General features: G+C 36.3%; 1 long non-coding RNA gene across 1 annotated transcript; it reads right to left on the minus strand.

Annotated features, from left to right (window-relative positions):
• Positions 1–209: 209 nt before the first annotated feature.
• Positions 210–20,643, minus strand: LOC135301293 (uncharacterized). Its single transcript, XR_010363034.1, has 3 exons — positions 20,587–20,643; positions 6,338–6,547; positions 210–5,168 (listed from the first exon to the last, which is right to left on the minus strand). It is a non-coding gene; the product is annotated as an uncharacterized LOC135301293 (long non-coding RNA).
• Between the last annotated feature and the right edge of the window lie 3,026 nt (positions 20,644–23,669).

Genomic DNA, 23,669 nt, shown 5'->3' on the forward strand with positions numbered 1-23,669 from the left:
CTCATGACAATCTAAAATAAACAATCAAGTGAAAAACAGGTGCCAAAATTTCTGTACAGGGCAGCCTGAGGCATCATCTTGTCTTCTTCCCAAATCTCTTGAAAGAATAAATTTCCTTCCTTAATCAAGAACTGATAGACTAAGGCATTCCTTAGTGAGCGGGTTCCTTAGATCCTTAGAGGGAAACCTTATTGAATTTCTCCCTTGTTTAGAGTGGTGGTAATATGAAAGTAGGTGTGCACTGTACGGGTGTGTGTATATGTATATATATATATATATATATATATGTAAACTTAGGCTTGTTAAATAAAACAAATACTCTTCCATACACATTTCAAACTTTTGAAAGAAACCCAGGAGGTTTATAGTAAATACTTAGTACTGTTCTGTTTGCAAAGCTGAAATTCAGCTCATTATAGAACATAAATCTCCAGGAGTGGTGTTAGAAATCTCTGAAAGAAGTATCTGTAACCTTTGGCTGGCACAATCAAAATCACAGATAAATCTACTAGCATGTGTTATTCCTTAAAATTAGTAACAATATGTGCAATTGCTAGCTTGTTTCTAATAGGAAACACTGAATAGGGTAATACACATCATGTCAGTAGACATGTGGTAGCATGACAGGAATGTATTTCCAATCAAATGGTGAATAAATCACAATTCTTTTCAGTAACTTGATGTTTCTGTGTTTGACTTTAACCAAAACAAGGCAAAAATCAAAACTTTAAATTAACTTAAATTAACTGATATTTTAATACATTTTAAATGACCCATTTAGTTTGAATTGTGATCAAAGACTTGAGAGACCTTTTCATAATCCTGCGTAATTTATGGAAGGCTTTGCAGTGAAGTCATTCTGCCTTAAAAAACAGTTAGTTCATTAATGTTTGAGAAATGATCTGACACACCAGAGACACAGGTGTATGAAGAAGGCTTACAACTGTGGTTTGGTTGGAACAAATTCCTGCAATGTTCTGTCCAAATCAAGATCTCATTAGAGGGTTAAAAATTTATTTATGCAGAAACTCCACATTTGCACATGAAAGAAGCTCTTAAATATGTATATACTGCCATCCCAAACAAGGTGATAAACTAGAGATCACTTATGGCCATGAATGGAAGTATTCTATATAATTTTATTTCTTATGACAATTTGAACTTTAATGTGAAATAACCAAGTTATGTGTGGGATCATCAAATTGTCTCAAATTTCTTGCCTCTATGTGTTCTCTTAAATATATCTTCAATAGCCATGAAGAATTTCTCCTCCCAATCTATCTTGTTTCATTTCTTTATTTCTTATAGGTGAAAATGTCAATGACAGCTTGATGAATGGACATGGAACTGTGATGAGTTTTCTATGCTCCATTGCTCTCTGTGTCCAATCTCTGTGTTTTCCACTGTAAGGGTGAGATCCAGGGATTTAGCTGTGTTTAGTAAGGGTAGTGTGGCTGTAGTTCACAGTTTACAAGAGACTGCAAGGGATCCTGTGCTGGAATAGCACAGAACAGTTCAGTGTGTGACAGAGTGCAAAAAGCAGTTATTTGCTACCCTCCAATGAGACAGTAGAGACGATTGAGGTAACAGGCTTAAAGTCTAGGAAACCAGCAGTGGAAAAAAATGGGGTAAAAATCAAATAGGAGAGTTTTACTGGGCCAAAAGTGTGACTTCTGAAAACATCTACAAGGAGATTAGGATCTGAGTGCAAAACAAATAAAAGTCTCAGAGGAGAATGCCAGTAACTAAGATTAAATATTAGACAGAGATTTTCAGATGCATTGAGGGAAACTAGTTACTGAAATGAACTGAATAGAGAATGTGAGAGCCTCTTTCTTTAAGGAACAACAACTTTGCAAAGAAGGTATGCAGAACCTAGAGAGGAAAACATTTCCTTGAGGATGAAGACAGGAAGGGAGTCCTGCAATGGAAAGGTTTCATGTTGGTGAAAACGGTGTCTGGATTCTAGCAGACCATAAAATCCCAACAGGAAAAAGTCAGAAAAAACCAGTTCAATATGTTATCATGCTAAAAGAAAATTGCATATAATGATTCTTCTGGGTTTAACTCTGGTTTCCTACCACCTTTAGATGAAGAAGCTTTTGGACAAGGTAACAGAATCCTCCATCTGCTTGCAGTTGTGCATATAATACAAAGGAATCATCATCAGATCTCAGGGGTTTTTTTGGGTCTATATATCACTGGCATCTGACAGTATTCTTGTAGGCTGATTTTGTCCTCTTGCTGAATCAGCTTAATGCTTTGGATAACAAAAATAATTTTTTTCTAGGAGATACTTCATCTGTGAAATGGCTAGTGGTACTAACTAATGACAGGATTACAGAGTGGCTACCTCCTACCACAGAGAAAATTCAGTGGTGACTTTAGTGAATCTGGAGAGGTTTTCCCAGGAAAAGAATTGACAGAATGCCATTTTAAAGGTCTGATTTAGATTTCAAATCTAATGTCATGTTCCATTTTTGTCAGTATACTGCAGAAAAATGAACTGAAATAATATCCGAAGATGTAGAGTTTTTTAAGGAGATGGGGAACCTGAATCTCAGGATAAGAGATTAATCCTGAAAAAATTAAATATGAGGGAAGATATTACTGTGTGTGACTATGTCATGGTGGCAAGCATATGAGAGAAAACTGTTTTTAAAGATAAAAGATCTGACTGCCATAGGAACAGGTGACTATCAACCTCTATGAGTAAGTTGAAGTTGGAATGAGAAGACAGGTTCTAACTCTCAGAGCACAGTTCTGGGCCAGTCTTCCAGGTACAAGTACTGAGGGCAATTCACCCCCAAAATGCTTTAAAGATAGAACTCTGAGGGTTTATGAAAGTGGTTTCAATTTGATTTGTCTGCAGGGAGCTGACCCAAGAGGTCTCTGGCAACCCTGTGAACAGACCATATACCTTTATCTCTTCCTTCAAACCCTTTTGGAGAACTCATTTGTTCTAGGCAATCTTCCCTGGATTACTTACCACTATTCTCTCTCGGCAGTTTCCCATGCATCCCATGCTTTGTCTTTGTTTCTTTTGTATGGTGTGTTATTTTGAACTCCACGGCACATTGAAGTTATTTTTCATACAATGCCACTTATGTTCTTAGTACTATATAGATGATTGATTAATTAATTAATAGTACCATCTGGAGTATCAAGCAGTAATAACTATATAATCATCAGACTTTCACAAAATATTCTTACTTGTTGATCCACAAGGCTCATCAAGTCCACCTCTGAAAAGGGTGGTCCAGACAGGGATCAAACCCACAACCATGAGGTTAGTAGTGCTATGCTCTAACCACTTAACTAATAATCCTTTCACCTCAAGCTTCTACACAGCTATTCTATTAACTCTAAGTTTTCAAAAAATAATTAAATTTTAAAATTTTCTAAAAGAAAATATACATACTGAATTGAATGAAAATCTTAAACTACTTCCATGTATGAATTATTATATGCATAATTTAAATGTCTGTATGTAATGGAAATGAAATATATATATATATATATATATATAATAAATATTAAGTGAAAAAAACCAAAATAATTTACATAATGGGGCATGATGAATCTAGTATGCTCTATTACTCTATATAATTAATTAAAAGCATGTTATGAATATTTGGTTATAGTGGGTTGACCCTGGCTTGATTCTAGGCACCCACCAAAGCCACTGTATCACTCCCCTCTGCAACTAGAGATGGGAAAGAAAATATATTGAAGGGTTCATGATTTGAGATAAGGACTGGAAGAGATTGCTCACCAAATACTGTCACTGGTAAAACAGGCCAGAATTAGAGACATTACTTGAATTAACTACAAGCAGAATCAGAGCAGTATAATGAGAAGTAAAATAAGACCCTAAAAACACATTCCTCCCATCCCTTCCTCCTTCCCAGCTCCATCTCTTTGCCCCAGCAGCACAGGAAGACCAAGAATGGGGGTTACAGTCATCACAGGTTGTTTCTGTCTCTGCTCGGGAAGAGGAGTCTCTCCCCTGCTCCACTGTGGGGTCTCACCTATGAAAGATAGTTCTCGGTGAACTTCTTCAACATGACCCCATCCCACAAGCAGCAGTCCTCCAGAACCTCTACAATGTGGGTCACTCTTCAACTCTTCTTTAAAGGTGGGTTGCTCCAATGTGGTTTCCCCATGGGGTAACAAAATACTACTGGGAAACCTGCTGCAGCATGGGCTCCTCTCTCCTGGGTCTGCAGGTCCCTGCCAGGAGCCTGTTCCAGCACAGGCCTCCCATAGATTCACAGCCTCCTCTCCCACATCCACCTGCTCTGACATAAGTCTCCTTCAGGGCCTGCAGGTCTCTGCATCCCTGTGGATCTCCATGGGCTGCAGGGGCCAGCCTGACTCACCATGGTTTTCACCACAGGGTGCACGGGAATCTCAGCTCTGGTGCCTGGAGCACCTTCTTTCCCTCTGTTGTTGACCTTGGTGTTTGCAGACATGTCCCTCTCATGTGCTCTCACCCTTCTCTTCTGTGGTTGCAATTACGTCACACAAAAACTTTTTTTCCTTCTTCTTCAGAAATATGTTATCACAGAGGAATTACCATAACTTCTGATTGGCCTAGCCTTGGCCAACAGCACATCCATCTTGGAGGCACCTGAAATTGGCTCTACAGGACATGGAGGAAACTTCTGGTAGCTTCTCACAGGAGCCACCCCTGTATCCCCTCTGTTACCAAAACCTGGCCACCCAAACCCAATATATTGGTTTAGAATGAAAGTGTTCATAGTTAATTTCATTTGGAACTGTTATGATTATGCCAAAGCCAATGACCTTCAGAGGAAACCAAGCAGGTTATTATCTTGAAGTGCTCAATTCACTAGTGCCTGTGGTACTAACAAAAAACTCACCAGTTTCTGTTATTGTTTATAGTGCCAAGTGGGATTAATCTGACTTTCATTTTCATTGTCTGCATATTATTTCTCCTGGGTTTTGGGGTAGTCTGTTGTCCAATAGTGAAGGGAAAACACAATTCTGATGTGTGTGCAGATAGGTGTATTGGCCTGATTTTCCCTGTCATTCTGTATCACTTCCTTCCGAAATGGTGAGTACTTTAAGCAGTATTGACAAGGCAGCAGTGCTGTAAAGTGTTATTCGTGCTCAAGAGCCCCAAAAGCAATTTCCCGCAGAACCTTTAAAAAGCAGCAAGGGTTGAATGAAAAACCTAAAAATCAAAATTCTTGGCACATTAATAGTAATAATTCATAGAAGCAAACTGAATTGCTTAATGACAATTAGTTTTAAAGAGGGTAAGGGTGGCTAGATACTACCTCTGTTGTCACAGTAGTCACAGTGATGAGCTACACATACTGTTCCCCTGACCTGTCTGTAGTTTATGTAATCATAACATTTATAGAGATGCTAAACTAGAATCTAATTTCTTCGAAAGAGAATTTATGAACGAAATTTCAATGAATGTTAATGACAGAAAGGCTAAATATAAAGTTTATTCCATTTCTATGATCACTTGGGACAAAATCAAAACTGATGTTGTTGCCAAAATTCTTAAATGCCCCAAGTTTTTAACTGATTTTACATAATAAACTAATTGATGTGTATACTTTTAAATTAAAAAAAAAATTAAGTAAGAATATGTAGTATCATACCTAATATGGTTCCTGCCTAACAACAAGTGTAATTTTGCTTTATATAACAGACCTATTTGACTAACTTGACAACATTTGGGATTGAAAACCTTGTCACACAGTAGTGTGAATTGCAAGATGGCACATCCTCTTGCAAAGGAAATTTTCCTGATTGAAAGCTATTTAAAAGTCATCACTTGAACCACGATGTCTAATGTTGCCACTAAATAATTTATTGAGTATTTCAGAATAATTTTCTCTGCAATGTTATAATAGGTATAATTTATTCAGAAGCCTACTTCTAGGAATCATTATTAATCTGATGCTTATAAATGTTATCTTAGTTTAAGGAATGATAATGGGAAAAGTACTTTATAAATTGCTATTGAGAAGCACCTTTTCCATTTATTGATAAAGTAGCTTTGTTTCATAGAAAAATTTTCTGAAGTTCTCAGTAAGTTTTCCTGTCAATGACATTGAGAAATAGATCAGCTCTGCTGCCAGTTTCACGTAACATATTTTTGTACAACTTAGCTTACGCTTTTCAGAAGAAACAAACTCATCAGGTAGCTGTACTGATAAAACTGGAGGAAAAAAGAAAAAAACTTCTCTGTATCTCACAATAACTGAACAGAATATTTCTTTGTGCTTTACTGAAACACTTAATGAAGTGATTATTATGTTTCTTTTCAGTTTCCACTATTTTTGATACTTACCACAACCTCGTATGCTGCTGTATAGTTGAATATATACTCTTGAGTCTTTGTTAGACAAACCCTAAGGCTGACACAATCACTAGAAACACAGGGTCAGGCTTATCACTGTCCTTCAGCAGTACAGAAGCAGCATACCTGCCAAAACTTGACACAAACTAAGTTTTTGTCTCTTTGTCATCATGCAGATGATTTCAGAGCAACTTTGTGTCACTGCAGAAACAAGAAAAAAACAAAACATGCCAGTGAATTTATCTTCCAGTTACAAATTAAACTAAAAAAAAAAAAAAGGTGGAGAGAGCCTGTTAGCTTTACCCCTATGGTGCATGAAGTGAAGCCTGAGCTTTTGCCATTGATTTTAATGTTTGAGAGAAATCTGGTGCCAGGTTGTTGCTAAAGAAAGTAGACATTTCAGACCTGATAGAATTCCATCCCAGCAACAATTTTCTCCATGAACCAAGATTTTGGAGGCTTTTATTTTCTGAAAATGGTATATGAATTGTGTTTCATTCAAACCAAGTAAAGTGATCAAGTTTTTCCCACAGATCTCAATTTCTTATATTGGGGAGTTCACCATTCTCTTCCTCAGCTCAGAACTCAGTGAAACTTTGCATTTTGCTTTACAACTTGGACTCACAATTTTAGATCCTAGAGTGATTTACAAGTGTGAATTTACTGCTTACACATCCTAGCAGTAGATATCATTTATAACTATATACCAAGTAGCATTTCATATAATGCTACCAGTATGATACTGAATTAAATTCAAACTGATCTTCACCTTCCAATCTCCTTTCTAAGCAAAGATCAAGGTGACCTTTACCCCTTTATCCAGATATTTTTCAAACCATATTTCCAAACAAAGAAATAATATCCTTCATTTCTTGGCTTTATATCTGTAATGTGATTTAGGCTTTGACAGTCTTTAGTGGTGAAAACTATGAACTGAAGAATTTTCTACAATATTTTCAGTAGTGCACAAAAAAACACCTGTCTAGTAATAGTTTCTGGAGAAGGGACTTTTGTCCTGATCTCTGTGGCTCTTCTGATGAGAAAACCTCTCCTGTTTATTAAACAGTAGGGACTTTTATCCTTTGATTTCTTTTGGAACAGGATCTGACCCAATCTATCACTTGCAAAAATAGCCATAGCAAAATGAAAGGCCCAGCTTGCCTGTCCATATTCAACATTTTCCCTTGCATATGTTCTCTGCCAGGTCCTCCTGATGAGCATTTTGGGTTGCCTGTGTTGATACTGTCAAAAAATATGCAGCCAAGGCATCAATCTGCCATGTCAAGTATCATGCAAAAATGAAAATAGTTGAAGTACTCATAACCAGGCAGAGTCTTTGGGATATTTTCCTGATCAAATCCTGTATTATTTGCTGATATTGGTTTGTAACATTTTATTTATAATGAATTTGCTGCTTTCTTTTTTCAGTATATTACTTTTTATATTAAGTTTATACTTACACATCTTGACATAGGCCCGCTAAATTTCTTCCATTTGTCAAAACTCTGCTCTGTGGTGGGGAAATTCTGAGCTGCTTGATGAATTTCATTTGGTACACAAACTTAAAGGTGACGTTACTTAGACTACTCTTGCCAGTCTTGAACAAGGAAGAATTTAGGTTTCCTGGCATTACCATGCTCATATTTAATATTGATTTTTTTCTTTAATATTCTTTTTCCATATGCAAAGGAAATATTTGTTCCTTTTAATGATTCCACATTATTTTTGAGATACATCACTTTTTTTTTTTTAAATAAATCCTTGAAAACAAGCAATATATTTAATGGATATAAACTTACGAAAGAGGAAAAGGCAGCTGTCAATCTACACCTGTACTGTCAGGATGGCAGATCCTATATATCACTTGGTGGTGAAAATGCTGCTTTTTTAATACAGCCACATTATTTAAATGCTAGGGCCTGAGTCCAGTGTAGGTAATGGAACTCCACTGACCTACTGAAAATCTAATGGAATACATTCAAACTGCAACAGAAATTTGCTCCTCATTTTAGATGTTTATTTATACTGTTCTTTCCTATTTAAATATATATTTCTATTAATTAATTCCCATGTTCTTCCTACACTACATCAAAAAATTAATCCGTATAAGAATTTCCTATTTAGTTTATTATGGAAAGAATAGTATTTAGTTTTGTTTTCCCTATCCTTGTGAACTTACAACTGCCAACTTCTCACATTGTACAATGCCTTTACTTGCTCTGCTTGTTTTAAAGATCTGTACATTCTTCTGTTTATGCTACCATATCTGCATTTGAAATCGCTGCCATCTGCCTTTTGACTTTTGCTTAATCTCACTGATTTCTATGCTGCTTTCTGACACTTAGATTTTATGAGTATTAATAAAGATTTTACTCTTTCTATCTATTCCTGAAATATGTTCTGATTTTTTCATTACACATGTTCTGTATAATAGTTGACTGCAATCATCTTTCTTGAACTCATTACATATTCTCTGCAAATGTGCCTTTTAAATTTTAATATCTTCAGCTCCTGTCTTTTCCAGATAAAGTCTGATGATGAACTATGTGACTGTATGAGGGCTACATAGGATAATTCAGAATGCATTTTCAATACTGCTTCCTCATGCAGATCACACGGCACTCTCATTTCATTAGAACATCAATGTGTTTTATTTTCTCCAATAATTTTGTTGCTGCATGGCATGAAAAGGAGTGACTGTATTCCCAAACAGACCTTAAGTCACATTTAGCAAATGAAAAAAAATACTCTTTTAAAATGTCAAGGCATTATTTGCCAACAATATAGTATATTACACATAAACACCCTAAAAATGATACCAAAGCATGCATTGTATGTACTATTTCTGTTGAGAGTATATTTTAGAGATAGAAATGCACACAATTTACCTTTAAATCAGACCCTCTGGGAGTAATACTCTAAAATATAAAACAAATATTTTCATTGCAATTTTTAATTTCTAACACAACTTTGATAACCAAAAAGCTGTTATAGCTTAATGAGAGGTCTGGGCTCCAAGTCTTTGAGACAGTAGAATACCTCTCCATATACTTTGAGTAGAAGTTAAGTAATGGTCCTTTTGTATTTTCTCCATGTACTTCATACATTCCTTAAATGCGCCTCCATCTCAGGAGCTCACAAAACACACAAACGTGTCTGCAAGTGAATTTCAATGAGTAGTACATTTTGTTTCACCTTTTTGAAATGATATGTTTCTTTTTGTTCAACCATTTTGTTTAATTTGCATTCTCAGGCATGACTGCTAGACTTCCAAATCTTTTTAGCAGCCTACAGGAGGGACTTTTCAGTACATCTAGAAGCACATCAAATACTGACTGATACTGAAATAGGGGCTCAATCAATCCAAAAGGTGATAATTAAGTCCCTGATCAGAGACTGAACTCTGCTCTTGTTCCATTTCAATGGCATTGCATTTCTTCATGCATCTTCCATTACTCCCAAAGATCCGTAACTGAATATAAAGCACACTGAAGAGGATCCATATCAAAATACAGTTAGAAAATCATTCAATATATTTATGGCTTCTTTTGTTTTTTCCCCAAGTAACTCCTGGCTTACCTTAAAGCTATGTTGCTGGCATCATTTAACATTTCTTTGCAGCATTATCTTTCATGTACAAAACTCCATTAAGTGCATAATCATGACAACTTCAAGTAATTTATCCCTCACATATAATAGTTATTTTGCACTCAAAACTTTCTGATTTAGGCTAAGTCTTAGTTGTCTCCTTATATACTTTTATTGATTATTTTGGTTTTGCAGCAAAGTATCAGTAAAACTATCAGCTCAACAAACCACATATTATCCTAGAGCAAATTACAAAATAGAGCAAGATAAAAAAAAAATAGAAATAAAAATACAGATGATAAAATCTTTCAGTAACCATGGCCGATTAGTTATTATATGACTCTAGATATCAAATAATATATTACTCAATCTAAAGTAGATCCTAACTCTTGTCTCATTTGTAGCAATAGTGGTAATTCCTATGACTGATCTAAAACATCGGTTGGTTAATGTAAAAGATGTATCATTATAGATTTTAGGTCTTATGTGATGCTGTTTATTATTGAAGGAGACAAATGATAATATATAAAGTTTAACTTTTGCTGTATATCTTTCCACATCACCAAAACAAAGCCATTATGATGTGGCTAGATCCTCCAGGGTGATCCTTCTCTATGTTTGGCAATGGTTACTTAGTTATCAGATCACAATATTTATGTCTTGACCTTGTTTTCCACACACAGAACTAGGAACAACTCTGCATTTAACACTAGAGAAATATTCTAAACCCCAATGTGACACAGTGGAGCCCTAGCATGACAGTTGCTGGGCTAAAATACTTATTCCATTCATTGAGGGTTGATTCAAACTGTTGCCATCATCTAGTTAGAGCCACAGAAAAAACCCCATCTTTACGTCTCCCAGTGATCAATGAAATATATATATATATATGTGTGTGTATATATATATATATATATGTGTGTGTGTGTGTGTGTGTGTATATACATATATATGTCATTGAAGCACCATGCCTTGCCAGAGGAATATTCTGAGCACCTGATCATTGTAGGTGATATGAATAATCTTCTGAGGTACCATTTCCTTGGACAAAAATTCATTTGTTCACAGATAAGAATTTTGGACCATTTTTGGTACACTTGAAAATTGTACCTGGTCTTTATTTGCCATAGTGTCTCCTGTAAACTCCATGTTTTATAAGGATATAATGGGTTTAGATGTCTCTTTAGACTTCTAAACTAAACACAGAGGGAGATGAAGAAATAAGAGACCTACACACAAGCTAGGAGAAAAAGTAATTTGGCTAAGCAGATACATTTTTGGGATCCTATGTTAACTGAAAGAACTACTTTGGATTATCAGCTACACTAATGGATAAATGGGTAACACAAGATGCTTCTAAAGGCATAACTGTAAGCCAAGTACTGTCACCAAAGGAAATCAACTTGGTTCTGTGTTTAGAGAACTAAATCCTACCTCAGCTGTCTCCCTTTCAGTGTTTGTAAGCAGTGCTCTGAAATTGTTGTTGCTTAGGCAAAAGAGCTTAGTATTATGTGAGATACTTGTTAATCTCAGCTCTTTTTTTTCCTCCCTTTTATAATCTTTCATGAGAAAATTCCAAGTTACTGTACAGAAGCCTGGGGCATCAGATATGCATTTGTCATTGTTTTCTTAGGGGGAAAGACCAGACTTTATGACTTATCCATTATTGTAAAATATAAGAATATTATTAAGGAATTGGAACAACTTTTGTACAATGACATCCTGAGAGAGCTGGATTTTTTAGCCTGTGTACAGAAAGCTCAGGGAAGGGAGTAGTTCTTTTCCAAATGTGCTTATATATACACATCATGAGAGGATGTGAAGAAGAGGGAGCCAGACTTGTCCCAGGAATGCTCACCAACAGGACAAGAGATAATGGCACAAACTGAAAAACATGAAACTCTGATAACACAGAACATTTTTTTTTGTTTGTTTTGGAAGTCATCCAACACTGTAAGAGATTTCTTGATAGGCTTTGGAGTCTCCATCTGTGGAGCTATTCAAAGCCCAGCTGGATGTGGTCCTTGGCAACCAGTTTTATCTGACCCTACCTGAAGAGGGAGAGGGACTAAATGTTCTCAACCAGTTCCTTCCAAACTCAAATGTTCTGTCATTCTGTGACATCTGCTGTGCTTTGGCATCACAATGGCATCTGTAGCTTTTCAGCAGTGAATCAAATTACAGTAAAGTCTATGTTTATGCCACAGAATACAGTGGCAGCTAAAGATCTATCCCTAGAAAACAGATACGTCCTCTAAGCCAGGGAAGTTGGGTTCAAGTGACTAAATGCTTCTGTCATGCAGGCTTCTAGGTCTTTAGCTTCTGTCATGATGGTTCAGGGCATCCTGCCTGCTCAACAGCTGCTGTGCCAGAGGGACGTGGGTATTGTAGAGGCTCTGTCATGACTGGCAGAGTCAAGTGGGTGCTTCAGTTCTGTTAGGGCACCTCAGACACCACTGCAAGCATTTTCCACACCTATAGGCAGCTTAGCAGGACCTGAATTTACCTGTTGACTCTATTAAATGTATTGACTAGATTATTGTGATTATTATGGGTTCTTTAACCTCTCTCATCTCACCTGTCTCTCTAAGACATGTAACAGGGATATTTAAATTTAGATCTCCTATTACGAACACATCCTTTTCCTGTTCTCTACCTTGGTATGCTAATGTTGTTAAGCTATCTAATTTCCTAGAAGACTGTGAAAAAAACTGTAATTAAAGCCACAGTTTATGGAAATCTGCAACTGGAAAGAGAGCAGAAACTGGAGAATTCATCTGGGAAAAAAGGTATATGATAAGCATTTAATAGTAGACTTGAAGTTTTTTGCTCAGGGAAAATAATTTTTTTTCCCTTTTTTTTTTAGAAGAAGTACAGATGATTCTTGATAGGTGCAGATAACTGGGAACCCTCCAATACTAACACTTTTTTTGTTGAAATGGAAAGCCATAATGATTAATAATAATTATTATTAATAATAGTAGCAACAATAACAACAACAATCATCATTATCATCAATATCTGTAAAGAAATAAAATAAAAGGAGTTGTTCTTGAATGTACCTCAGAGTTTTAAATTACTGATATTTAGAATTTTGAAATGTATGCTGTATAAAATATAACAGGAAAACTGTTACGGTGGCCTATGAAATTACTGAAGTTATCAGATCATGCTGCTGCAGATATTAAAAAAATGATGGTAAATTAACAAAGAAGGTCATTGGCAATTTGTTAAAATTTTCTACCATTTAGATGTTGACTGGATAACAGAAATGCTGTTGTTTATTTCAAAGCAAACAAAACAATTAGATTAAATACAATGTAATTAATAATGATATGTCAGCATGTATTTCAGTTTGTATCTGGATACATGGAAATTTCCACATGAAATGTTTAATACTAAAATTTCCATATAAAAAGTAGTTTGAATAAAGAGGTCTATTATTATATACTCTTCATAGTAATAGTAGTTAATATTTTTCATTCTAACTAAAAGCACCAGTATGGCCTTCTCACCCAGATTTTCTTAGTCTTCACCTTTGACAGTACATTGGTTAAACTGAATAACACTGGTTTACCATTATTTAGAAAGAACCTTCTCTATCCTGGCCCTGTTTTTTTCCAGTTACTCTTATCCATCAAAGAGCCTCTGTTTCCACTTCAAGCTTACACATTTAAGGTTAAAGATGCTTTGAATAATTAACAAAAGCCAAGTTATAAATGTCTATGAATTAATCTCAGCCATCATTATTCACTGGTTATCTGGTTGACTGTGCTTTCAGACACAGTTACACATTTTTTCTTAGACTATACAATGAAAACTGTACAACATTGGGCTGTCCAAGATAACATAAAATTTTAGCAAGGTGAGTATTAAAAAAAGATTATTCTCTGAATTGAAATACATTAGAATTCTAAATCTGTTGGGTGAATAATAGTTTAGACTTCCAAAACTAGCTTTATACTATTGATTAAAAAGTTAAGAAAAAGATAAAAATATATTACTGCATATACACACACAGAAAAAAAGTAGTGTTTTTTATTTATGAAAATAAAATAATGTTTGTTGTAAATTATTTTCAAGATGGCAATAAGTATTTAACCAAAATTTGTTGAAAATATTTAATGCCACATCTGTTTCAATACTGCAAGATACTGAAACTCATTATTCTTGGAAAATTTCTAATCAGTTTTACAGGATTATTGTATGTTTTATACTTAGTAGAAATAATGGTAATATTTTTCAATTAGAAGCTTTAAAAAAATAGTTCACATAGTATAACTTACTTTAAATTTTTTTGGATGACATAATTGCCAATATCATAGCAGGACCCTATGTATTGAAATGTCAATTACCTTAAATAAAGTGATTTGAAACTGAAGGAAATTATTTTTTATCAATTTTTTCCTATCATACAGAGAAAACCAAAGAAGGTATTTTTAAGATTTAAAGAGAAGACTTCTTTGAGACTGTGCATTTGTGATTTTTCAAGTGACAGAACAAGTCTAATGAAATGGACAGCTTTTCATCTGTGATGAAGAAGGGGACTTTGCAGTATGTAAATCTGTTTACTTTGCTTTTAGCAAGACATCCAACCTGTTATCTTGTAGTACATTTGGGACTATATAGATTAAATATTGACTGGATGACTAGGTGGAAAACTGGTTGGCCTTCTGGGATCAAAATAGTGAGATAGGGGATCCAAATCCTTGACTGATACCTGGTCATATATGTTCAGGGACTGATATAATGTTTGATAATATGCAACATGTTTTTGAGTGGCCTGGACCATGGGCTGAGGTGATAACAATTTGTGGGTTACACCAGTAGAGAGCAGGTCTTCTATGTACTGAAAGACCTATACAGGCTGGAGAAATAGCCTGGCAGGTATCTCAGAAAGTTCATCAAAGGCACCTGCACCCTGTTTTCAGCTGGGAGTTGATGGAACAGAAAGCAACTGCAGGAAGTCCTCGTGGAGTGCTGATAGACAGCACACAGCCTTCGTCAGCAGGGTGCCCCTGAGGTGGAGGAGGCCAGCTGCATACTGGGCTGTATGGACAAGAGGGTAGCCACAGGACCTTTGGGCACATGGAGAGAAGAACTCACGGCAGAGCAGGTTTTCTGAAGGACTTGTGACCCTACAGGGGACCCACACTGCGGCAGTCTGCTCCTGAAGAACTGCCTCCCATGGAAGGGACCCAGAGTCAAGCAGTTTGTGAAGAACTGCAGCCCATGGGAAGGACTCAGGTTGGACAGGCTTGTGGAAGACTCTCTCCTGTGGGACTGACCCCATGCTGGAGCAGAGGAAAAGAGTGAGGAGTCCTCTCCCTGAGGAGGAAGGAGCAGCAGAGACAATGTGCAATAACCTGAGTGCAGACCCCATTCCTCTACCCCTGTGCCTCTGGGAGGGAGGAGAGAGAGAATTCAGAACTGAAGTTGAGTCCAGGAAGAAGGGAGAGGTGGGGGAAAGGTGCTTTTAGAGATTTGGCTGTATATATCGTTATCCTTCCCTGATTTGGTGGTCATTAAATTAAACTAATTTCCCCAAGTTGAGTCTGTTTTGCCTGTGATGGTAACAGGTGTGATCCCTCCCTGTCCTTATCCCAACCCATGCGACTTTCATTCTATTTTCTCTCCCCTGTCCAGCCAGCGGGGCAAGTGATAAAACAGTTTTGGTGGGCAGTGGCATCCAGCCAGGGTCAATACACCACAAACATTCTTAAGCATCTTTCTCTGGCTGGAGCAGCTCTGAAAATGAGATTGGACTAGACAGTCCTCAGAAGTCCCTTCTAACCTTTATGAGTCTATGCTTCTATGGAAGCTATTTTTATCTTGTATACAATTTGGATGACACAAATGTGACAAGACCAGTGGAATTCAAGTTAAATGTATGAAAATAATCTAGCTGTGTATCAGCAGCTTTAGGTTGTTAATTCCTTGTGTGATCTCCCCAGCTAGTCTGTTGGCAGACAGACTGTAGTGTTTAGTTTCCTACTGGAATCAACCCACAACAATTAGATTTTCAGCTTTTAACAAACTCGGTATGTCTGCGCACCACAATTTCCCATCCTATATGTAAACACAAATGGAAAGACAATGAAAAGGAGAAAACCAGTAAGATTATGCATTGTAGAAGGATATTTCTATTACTGAATTCTCCCGAGGGATTATAAAATGAAGTATAAAATTACACTTCAAATTGTACAAGTGCTTAAAGTTGTTTGTCTGCTTTCATTTGATTCTAAAAGGAAAGAGCTTAGCTTAGAGAGTAATTAGGTGGCATGGGTAAGGTGATCTGACTTCCTAAACACAAGTAACATCTGTGAGAATTTAGAAATGGTAGAAATTGGAGTGACATTTCACTTTTCTTTTTTTTTCACTTTCACTATTTCCCTTTAGGTTGTGAACTTATTCAAGTGAGTTTACATACACTTTATTGTTCTCCAGAGTTCAGATAGCTGCTAAAATGCTCGCTGCAGCTTTACATTTAAAACAGGTGTTAAAGCTCCCTACAGAGTAGTAAAACACTATGCCTTTCTCCCATTTGAGCATACAGAAGAATTCTTTTAACACCTTTGTTATTGCTGCTATTCAAACTAATATATTTACTAGTCAAAACCAATTGCCGTCACTTTGTAATTAGAAAACAGTGGGGAAAAGAAAGCCCTCCATAACAAATGAGTGTTATGATTTTCTTCCTTGTGTGAATATGCACAAGGGACAATTCTGCACAAAAAAAATTACAAATTGACTCAGGAATATTCAAATAATCACATGCTTATGACCCAGCAAAACCACTAGTGCTACTTTACAGAGGTAGAACAGCTTTGGATTCCAATAATACTTCAAAAGTTAGTTTCAAGTCCAATCAATTGGAAAGCCATTAGCACTTCACACTACTCTGATTTCTACAGAAATCCTCTTGTAAGGACAAGCCAAGCACACAGACACAATGCATGAATAAGGAAATTACAAGTATAAAAATACACTAGCTGGGGGAATAAACAATGTTAGCTTAAAAAACATCACTGCCATTAATCTGAATAATTGAGTGCTCCAAATTAAATATAATTTTCTGTTTCTGTACCTAACATATACAATGAAATTAAAAGAAAAGCTTGCAGTGTTTACAGTCTAGCTTGTGACACATTGAAAAGACAATGACAATTCAACTTTGAGTAAAAGTTAACACATATTCTGATTAAAGAAGAATGTTCTGAATTCATGATTCCAACCACAAGAAAACATACAGAGATATGACTTGCAATAAGAATTACAGAATGACAATACATTTTGGTAAAGAGAAAGGAGCGACAAAAGCCAGATCAAATAACAGGGTTGTCACTTCTAGTACCTCTTTGGTCAAAGTCATGATCCATGAATTTATCTCTGCATTGAGAGTGAAAAAAGAGATTATGTGAGGAGTAGAAGTTGGCTACTCTTGGAAAAAGCATATTCCACACTACAGGAGATACATTTTTGTCACAAGAAAGTGCATTAAGAAATCTGTCAGACATTATTAAAGGCTATGTATGTTTTCTTCTTTTGTATGTCTGTCAAAGTTGGATGCTTCAAAACTCCCAAAATACAAAACTCAACACACACATAAACTTCACCAGGTTAGGTGATTAATTTAAATTAGTTGTCTAAGCTTATTATTCAGGTAGTGAGAGTGATAGGCACCTCTAGAAGGCAACTTTTTCTTTCATACTTTTTGGGACAATAATATTCAAGTCTAGTGGATTATCTTATTAAAAACTAGTTGGGCAACTATAATATTTTGGCATTAATATTACGCACAATGAATAAAAAGACATCTGAGGGAAGTTTATATTAAAGACTGAACCATAATATACTAAAAGGAAAGAATGTACATTTGTGGGCATTTAATAGATATTATTTGTCATAGCTGGGAAATTGTACTATCCCACTGTAATAAATGGGAAATCTAATCACATAAGATCTGAATCAATCCATTTGAAAACCTTCATACCTCTTTAAGTAATAAGCTCTTGTTGTTTAGGGGATTTTTTTGCTCCGTGATCTCCTACACACACCTAAATTTGAATAGAAATAACCTGGTCTATAATTTTCATGATTTTACATCAAAGTACACCAGTATGTCTTTGTACAAAAATGTTCTAGCTAGTTTGGGAGCATAATTGGTGAATACTTTTCTGTATTTTATTTAGGCCCTTGAGTGGATAGACAGTCAAAAACACTTGGTTAGGTCTGGACTTGACCGAGTGGCATTTTACTTGCAGGTTTTTCTCCTTGAAACCAGTGTGACTACTCAATGAGTAAGGAATGGCTACTCAGCATGTGCAGTGAAATGCAATCTGACCTGTTATATATCACTTCTGATGAAAAAACAGGATATTAAACAAGGTACATTAGATGACAATAATACCCAGAATGCTCCTTTAAAATTAGCTTTCTTGAGTGACAGATTGTTCTCTGTTGCAGACTCCAAGATAAAAAGGTCATTTGAAATATATTATAAATTCCTGCTTATGTTTCCTGTTACCTTCACATTTTCATATTCATCTTGTTATAATCCCCTGCTTTACAATACAGAATCTAAAAAGTAATCTTATTTATTCATCTTTTCCTGCAAGCTGCTGTTTCATTTCCTTTCCTTTTTTTCTTCTCCTTGCTCCTGCTTTCCTATTCTTTTGTAGTTGCTAGTCTCACTTAATTAAAATATAAAAATGTCACTCACTTCTTTACAACATCAAACTAATTTAATCTACCTCATTCTCCTACTGGCTGCAGGCAAATTCCTTGTCTAAATACCAGTTGAACATTGCATATAAATCTGTGCTCCCATCCCTTCCCCAGCTGCAGTCTTCTGCTCTTTGAAGCTGTAATGTTAAGAGATTGAAGGAGCCTGGAAGGACAGATGGGGCAAGGTTCTGGGGATAACTGACCAAAGGCAAAATGTAAGGATTAAAAGAAAAGGGTAGCTTTGCAGCTGGAAGAATGAGATTTGCATGCTGTTGGATAAAATAAAGTGGTTAGCCAGTAGAATCTATTTATTCACAATTTTTTTTTTCTTTAGAGAGGGGAAGTGTGCAATTACATGAGAAAAGAAAGAAAGGTTATTTTGTAAAGAAATTGCTTTGTAAAACATTCCCCCTTGTTACAGAAATTTGTTCAGAGAATGCAATGATAAATATATACATTTCTACCACACGAAGCAAATCACTGAAGATGTTTTGTCTTAAGCAAACACTGTTACTTCCCCTGCTTGTGACCTGGAAGCAGAGTTAGTGGGCCCCTACTAACAACACATACCCAGTACAACACATGCAGTTCAAAATCTCTGCATGAACAGAGCTGCTGTTCACCTGCTGATGAAAAAAGGAGAAGGGCAGAACACACTTGAAGTTGTGCAACCCCAGTAAAAGCAAAGCAGATCAGATATTCAGCGGGTGCAGAATGTGCATAGGGTGACAGTCTTTATGACAAGAGTCATGTTGAGGGTAGTCACTGGGAGGATTTTTTGTTTTGTTTGCTTTTATTTTTAAACTTGTTATTTTTAAAATTACCTTAGAAAGAATTAGAGGCTCTTGTTTTCTCCTCTGTCCCCATTGACCCACTTTCATCTGTTCGCTTCATTTAACTACAGTGTCTTTGTGTAGCAGTCAATAAAGACATGCTTCATCTCACGTAAATTCAGATACCTAAAAGCTACAGGCAGGTAATTTCCTTAGGCTACCAGTACAATTGTTTCAGAGGAATGGATACCACAAACTGAGTTTGAGCTGTTCTTTGTGAGATACCCACCACAGCCAAGAAAACAGTTTCCTGATAATTCCTGTTTCTTTCCTTAACAACATGTTCCTAGATGGGATCCAGCTGTACCTTTACATAGCAACAGTAGAGCAATAAATCCTACCTAATTTCTATATTAATTCTTATTTGTTCAATTTCAGCTATTTCACATAAGAAAAAACATATTGGATTTTCAGATGAGAGGCAGATCAGATAGAAATAATTTAGTATGATAATTTTGGATTTCTAGGAAATTGTATGAGATTGGAAAGCAAAAATTCATGTGGAATTGAGTATTGTGATGGCTCCAAGTAGATTGTGCTGTAAAATGACACAAGAGTATACCTAAAACCCCTTTTGCTTAGAAGGATGATATACTCCTTTCAATTTCTAATTAGGGTATAATTTGTTGCTTATAGCACAGCTGGTTCAAGGAAAATAAGATTTAAATCTTAAAAAGTATTTGAGAGAAATTTCCAATATCAGACTGTTAAAACATGTAATGAAGAACAGGATAAATAAAAGCATGGGAAAAATGTTCCACAATATGGAACAGGTGATTTGGAAGTATGATGCACTGCTCAGTTGGGGAGGAATCAAAGAATAACTCATTTATGTGAGATACCTGGGTTTAAAAAAACCTCAAAAAGCATTAGAGGGAAGAGAGGTCCTCTTACAAGGATTAGGAAACAACTGAAGAGTATGAACCATGAGGTAGAGGTTGGTGAACAGATTTCCTACTGGTAGAAAAATTGCACCCATGATTTTGTGCTTAGATTTTTTGCTGTCACATACCTCATTACATCATAAGGAAGAAGAATAACAAAGTGAAAATTCTCATATCCAATTAATAAAAGTAGCTGAAGAAAACTTACAAGGCATTTGCAGGGTCCAGTCAGAGTGTCAATACAGAAAACCACCCCAACTAGCAATAGTTACAGGAAATACTAATCACCCTCATTATCACTCTCCCTCCCCACATCCCATCCAATCCCAGCTCGCTGCACTCCACCTGCAACTCCTCTAACTGCTTTAAGTAGATGAAGATGTGCACACCCTTTTATGCTTTGTATACTGAGAAGGTCATCCTGGGAATCTGTGTTTTGGGCATCTTAGGAAAATGTATTTATTTCACTTTTGGGTGAGGAATGTCTTATTGTTAAAACATATCACTTGTGTTTCATGTAACATATGTCTAAGTCCATAGTAAGTAAAATGCAGAATAAATTATTTTTCTTAGAACACACAGAAGAGGCAAAACAGCTACAGAGGTTTAAAGGGGGCTGGATGGTGAAAGTAAAACTCAGCTTAACCTGCTTAAAATGAGAAAGAACAATATTTTTCTTCCTTTATCTCATATTTAGGTGATTTGTGATAAGTTATCCAGACAAGGTGATTGTCAGGGGTTTTCTATTTTTGTTTATCATGCTGTTCATGTTGCATTACTAGAGAGCACCCTGTCATAGTGATGCATGTTAGCTTTTATAGCCAATCTCTCCTTTGAAATCCTCCCAGGTTCCAGACATATAATCTCTTACGTCAAATTTTTTTGTCTTCTACAAGAGATGGCCAGTCTGTCATGTCTCTTAAACCAAAGAAGTGGATTAACCCAAATCCTTGGAAATGTTGTGTCTTTTTAAAATCAAATATTATCTGCTTTGCTAGCTAATAAGCAACTTTTGACTTATCAAGAAGTAAATCATTCCTCCTCACCCCAGCTCTCTTAACTTATTGTGTACATTTCATTAAAAAATATAATTAGAATTAAAATGTATATTTTAAATAAACCCTAATTTTATATCAGTCTGCCTCTAAATATACAACTAAAGATATAAAGTGGATAAATATATGTACCTTCCAATTGGTTCTTGAATACAGGTCAGAAAAGACAATAACTATTTTCTCTCACATGACAACAGGTCTGCATGATTTACTACTGTTAGCAGCATCTGAAAGAATAGTCTTATAGAAGAAACTCCAACTGGTTGCCTAGAGAGACAGGACAGTTTCACAATACTAAATTATTAGCTGAATAAATGACAAATGAAATTCAGTGCAAGTGAGAAGCAATGCACATGGAGAAAAATATATTCACAATGATAGACTTGAAATTACTTAAAATAACTCAGAAAAAATCAGGATCTTAGACAGTTTTCTGAAAAGCTTATCACATGCTTCACAATGGTGAGAAAAACAAATATACTGTTTAGGATAATTTCAAAAGGAATGAGAAACAAATGGAGCAATCATTATGGCACTGAGAATCCATGATGTGCCTTTAACTTAAAAACTTCTGCAAGTTGTGGACTTCCTTTATCAGAAAGGAGCAATTAACTCAGGCACAGGAAAGTATAACAGATGTTATTAAAGGTTTGAAGCAACCTCCTATTAAAAAGTGAAGACTACTCATAAAATGGAGCAGATTTCTTCAAATTAAAAAGACTAAAGGAAGATAACACAATAGTTGGTACCATTGTAAATAAAGTGGGACTTTATTTTCCTCATTTATTTAACTCTGGAATTCATTGCCACAGGGTGCTGTCAAAGCAGTGTACAACACTTCAGAATGGAAAGCGAGATGACGGGAAAGACAAGGGAAGTTCATAAAAGCATGTATGGTGTGGAGAAGGTAAACTGGGAACAGTTTTCATTATGTCTCCATTATTAAACTCTAGATCTCATTGCCACAAGTCTCATGGAGGTCAAAGTATAAGCAGGTTCAAGAAGAAATTCATAAAGTTGAGCTCCACCAGAGAACATTTAACATTATGGTTCAACTACCACCTCTGGCTGGAGATACTAAATAGCACTTTTCTTGAAATTATCCCTCTATACAGGCCATGCTTCTGGTACTCTTCTCCAAGAATACTTGTCAGAGGGAGAGCATTAAGACAGACTGACATTTTGTTCTTGTGCTCCTGTGATTGTTTTTAACTAATATTAGAACTTTGGGAGCCAATCTGCAGTCTCACACATTTATTTATTCCTGGATCAGGGAAGTGCAAGTGAGACCTGCATATACTGTTTTTCTGTCAATGTTCTTTGACATTGTTACAGTCCTCTTATTAAAATTATTAGAAATGCCTCTGCCCAAATTAAGGTGCAAATGAGACCATATGCCAAAATCAATAGTATGGATTTTATCTGATAGTAAATATGATAGAGAGAGAGAGAGAGACAGAAAGAAAGAAAGAAATAGAAGAGAGGTGGGGGGACAGAAAAATAGTGATGAGACAGTTTAAGAAAATATCACCACTCTGTGAATCCCACTGGTGTCCCAACGATCCTCTCCAGATGGTCTTCTTGGTGGTGAGGGTGGCCCAAAAAACCTGTATGATCCAATGGATTAATATGTGTGCAGGCCAAGTGGGAATGTCCAGGTACCTCCCCTGCAGGGGGGAGGTTGACACAGCAGACTCTGGATTTCTTGCATCACTCTGCATCATGTGCAGTCCTGTCATGCAAGGCCCCAGGGAGCACTTTGGGAGATCTTTGATGGATTATGACATTTCCTTAGCTGCTTCTCACATGACTGTTCTGTGGATGTGGTCTGTGGGGTGGTGGGCTGGTTTGTGTAAGGGAGTTGTCAGGGAGTTCAGTGCCTCTGACCAGAGGTTACGCCACACATCCGAAACCTGTTCCTCCCCTGTGAGGGGGGAGTCTGTGTTAGCCTGGCTTCTGTGGGCTGTGGTCTACCCCAGCCCAAACCCAGACAGGGATGATTCTCTGATGCATTTGGCTTTCTTGTGGATGAAAAGCTTTTCCTTCAGCCCTGTTTGTTTCTCCCTAGACCTGAGAAGATTGAACAATATTGCCCACTAGTCTTCTCCACGCAGTTTAACTCACAGTCCAAAGTTCCACTCAGGCCTCTTCAGGGACACATGGCCTATGGTGTTGTAACTTCTTTATACATGTTTTGCAATAATGGGCAAAACTTCATGACAATGTTTAAGGCATG

This window comes from Passer domesticus, chromosome 5 (genome assembly GCF_036417665.1).
Source record: "Passer domesticus isolate bPasDom1 chromosome 5, bPasDom1.hap1, whole genome shotgun sequence".
Classification (NCBI taxonomy): Eukaryota; Metazoa; Chordata; class Aves; order Passeriformes; family Passeridae; genus Passer; species Passer domesticus.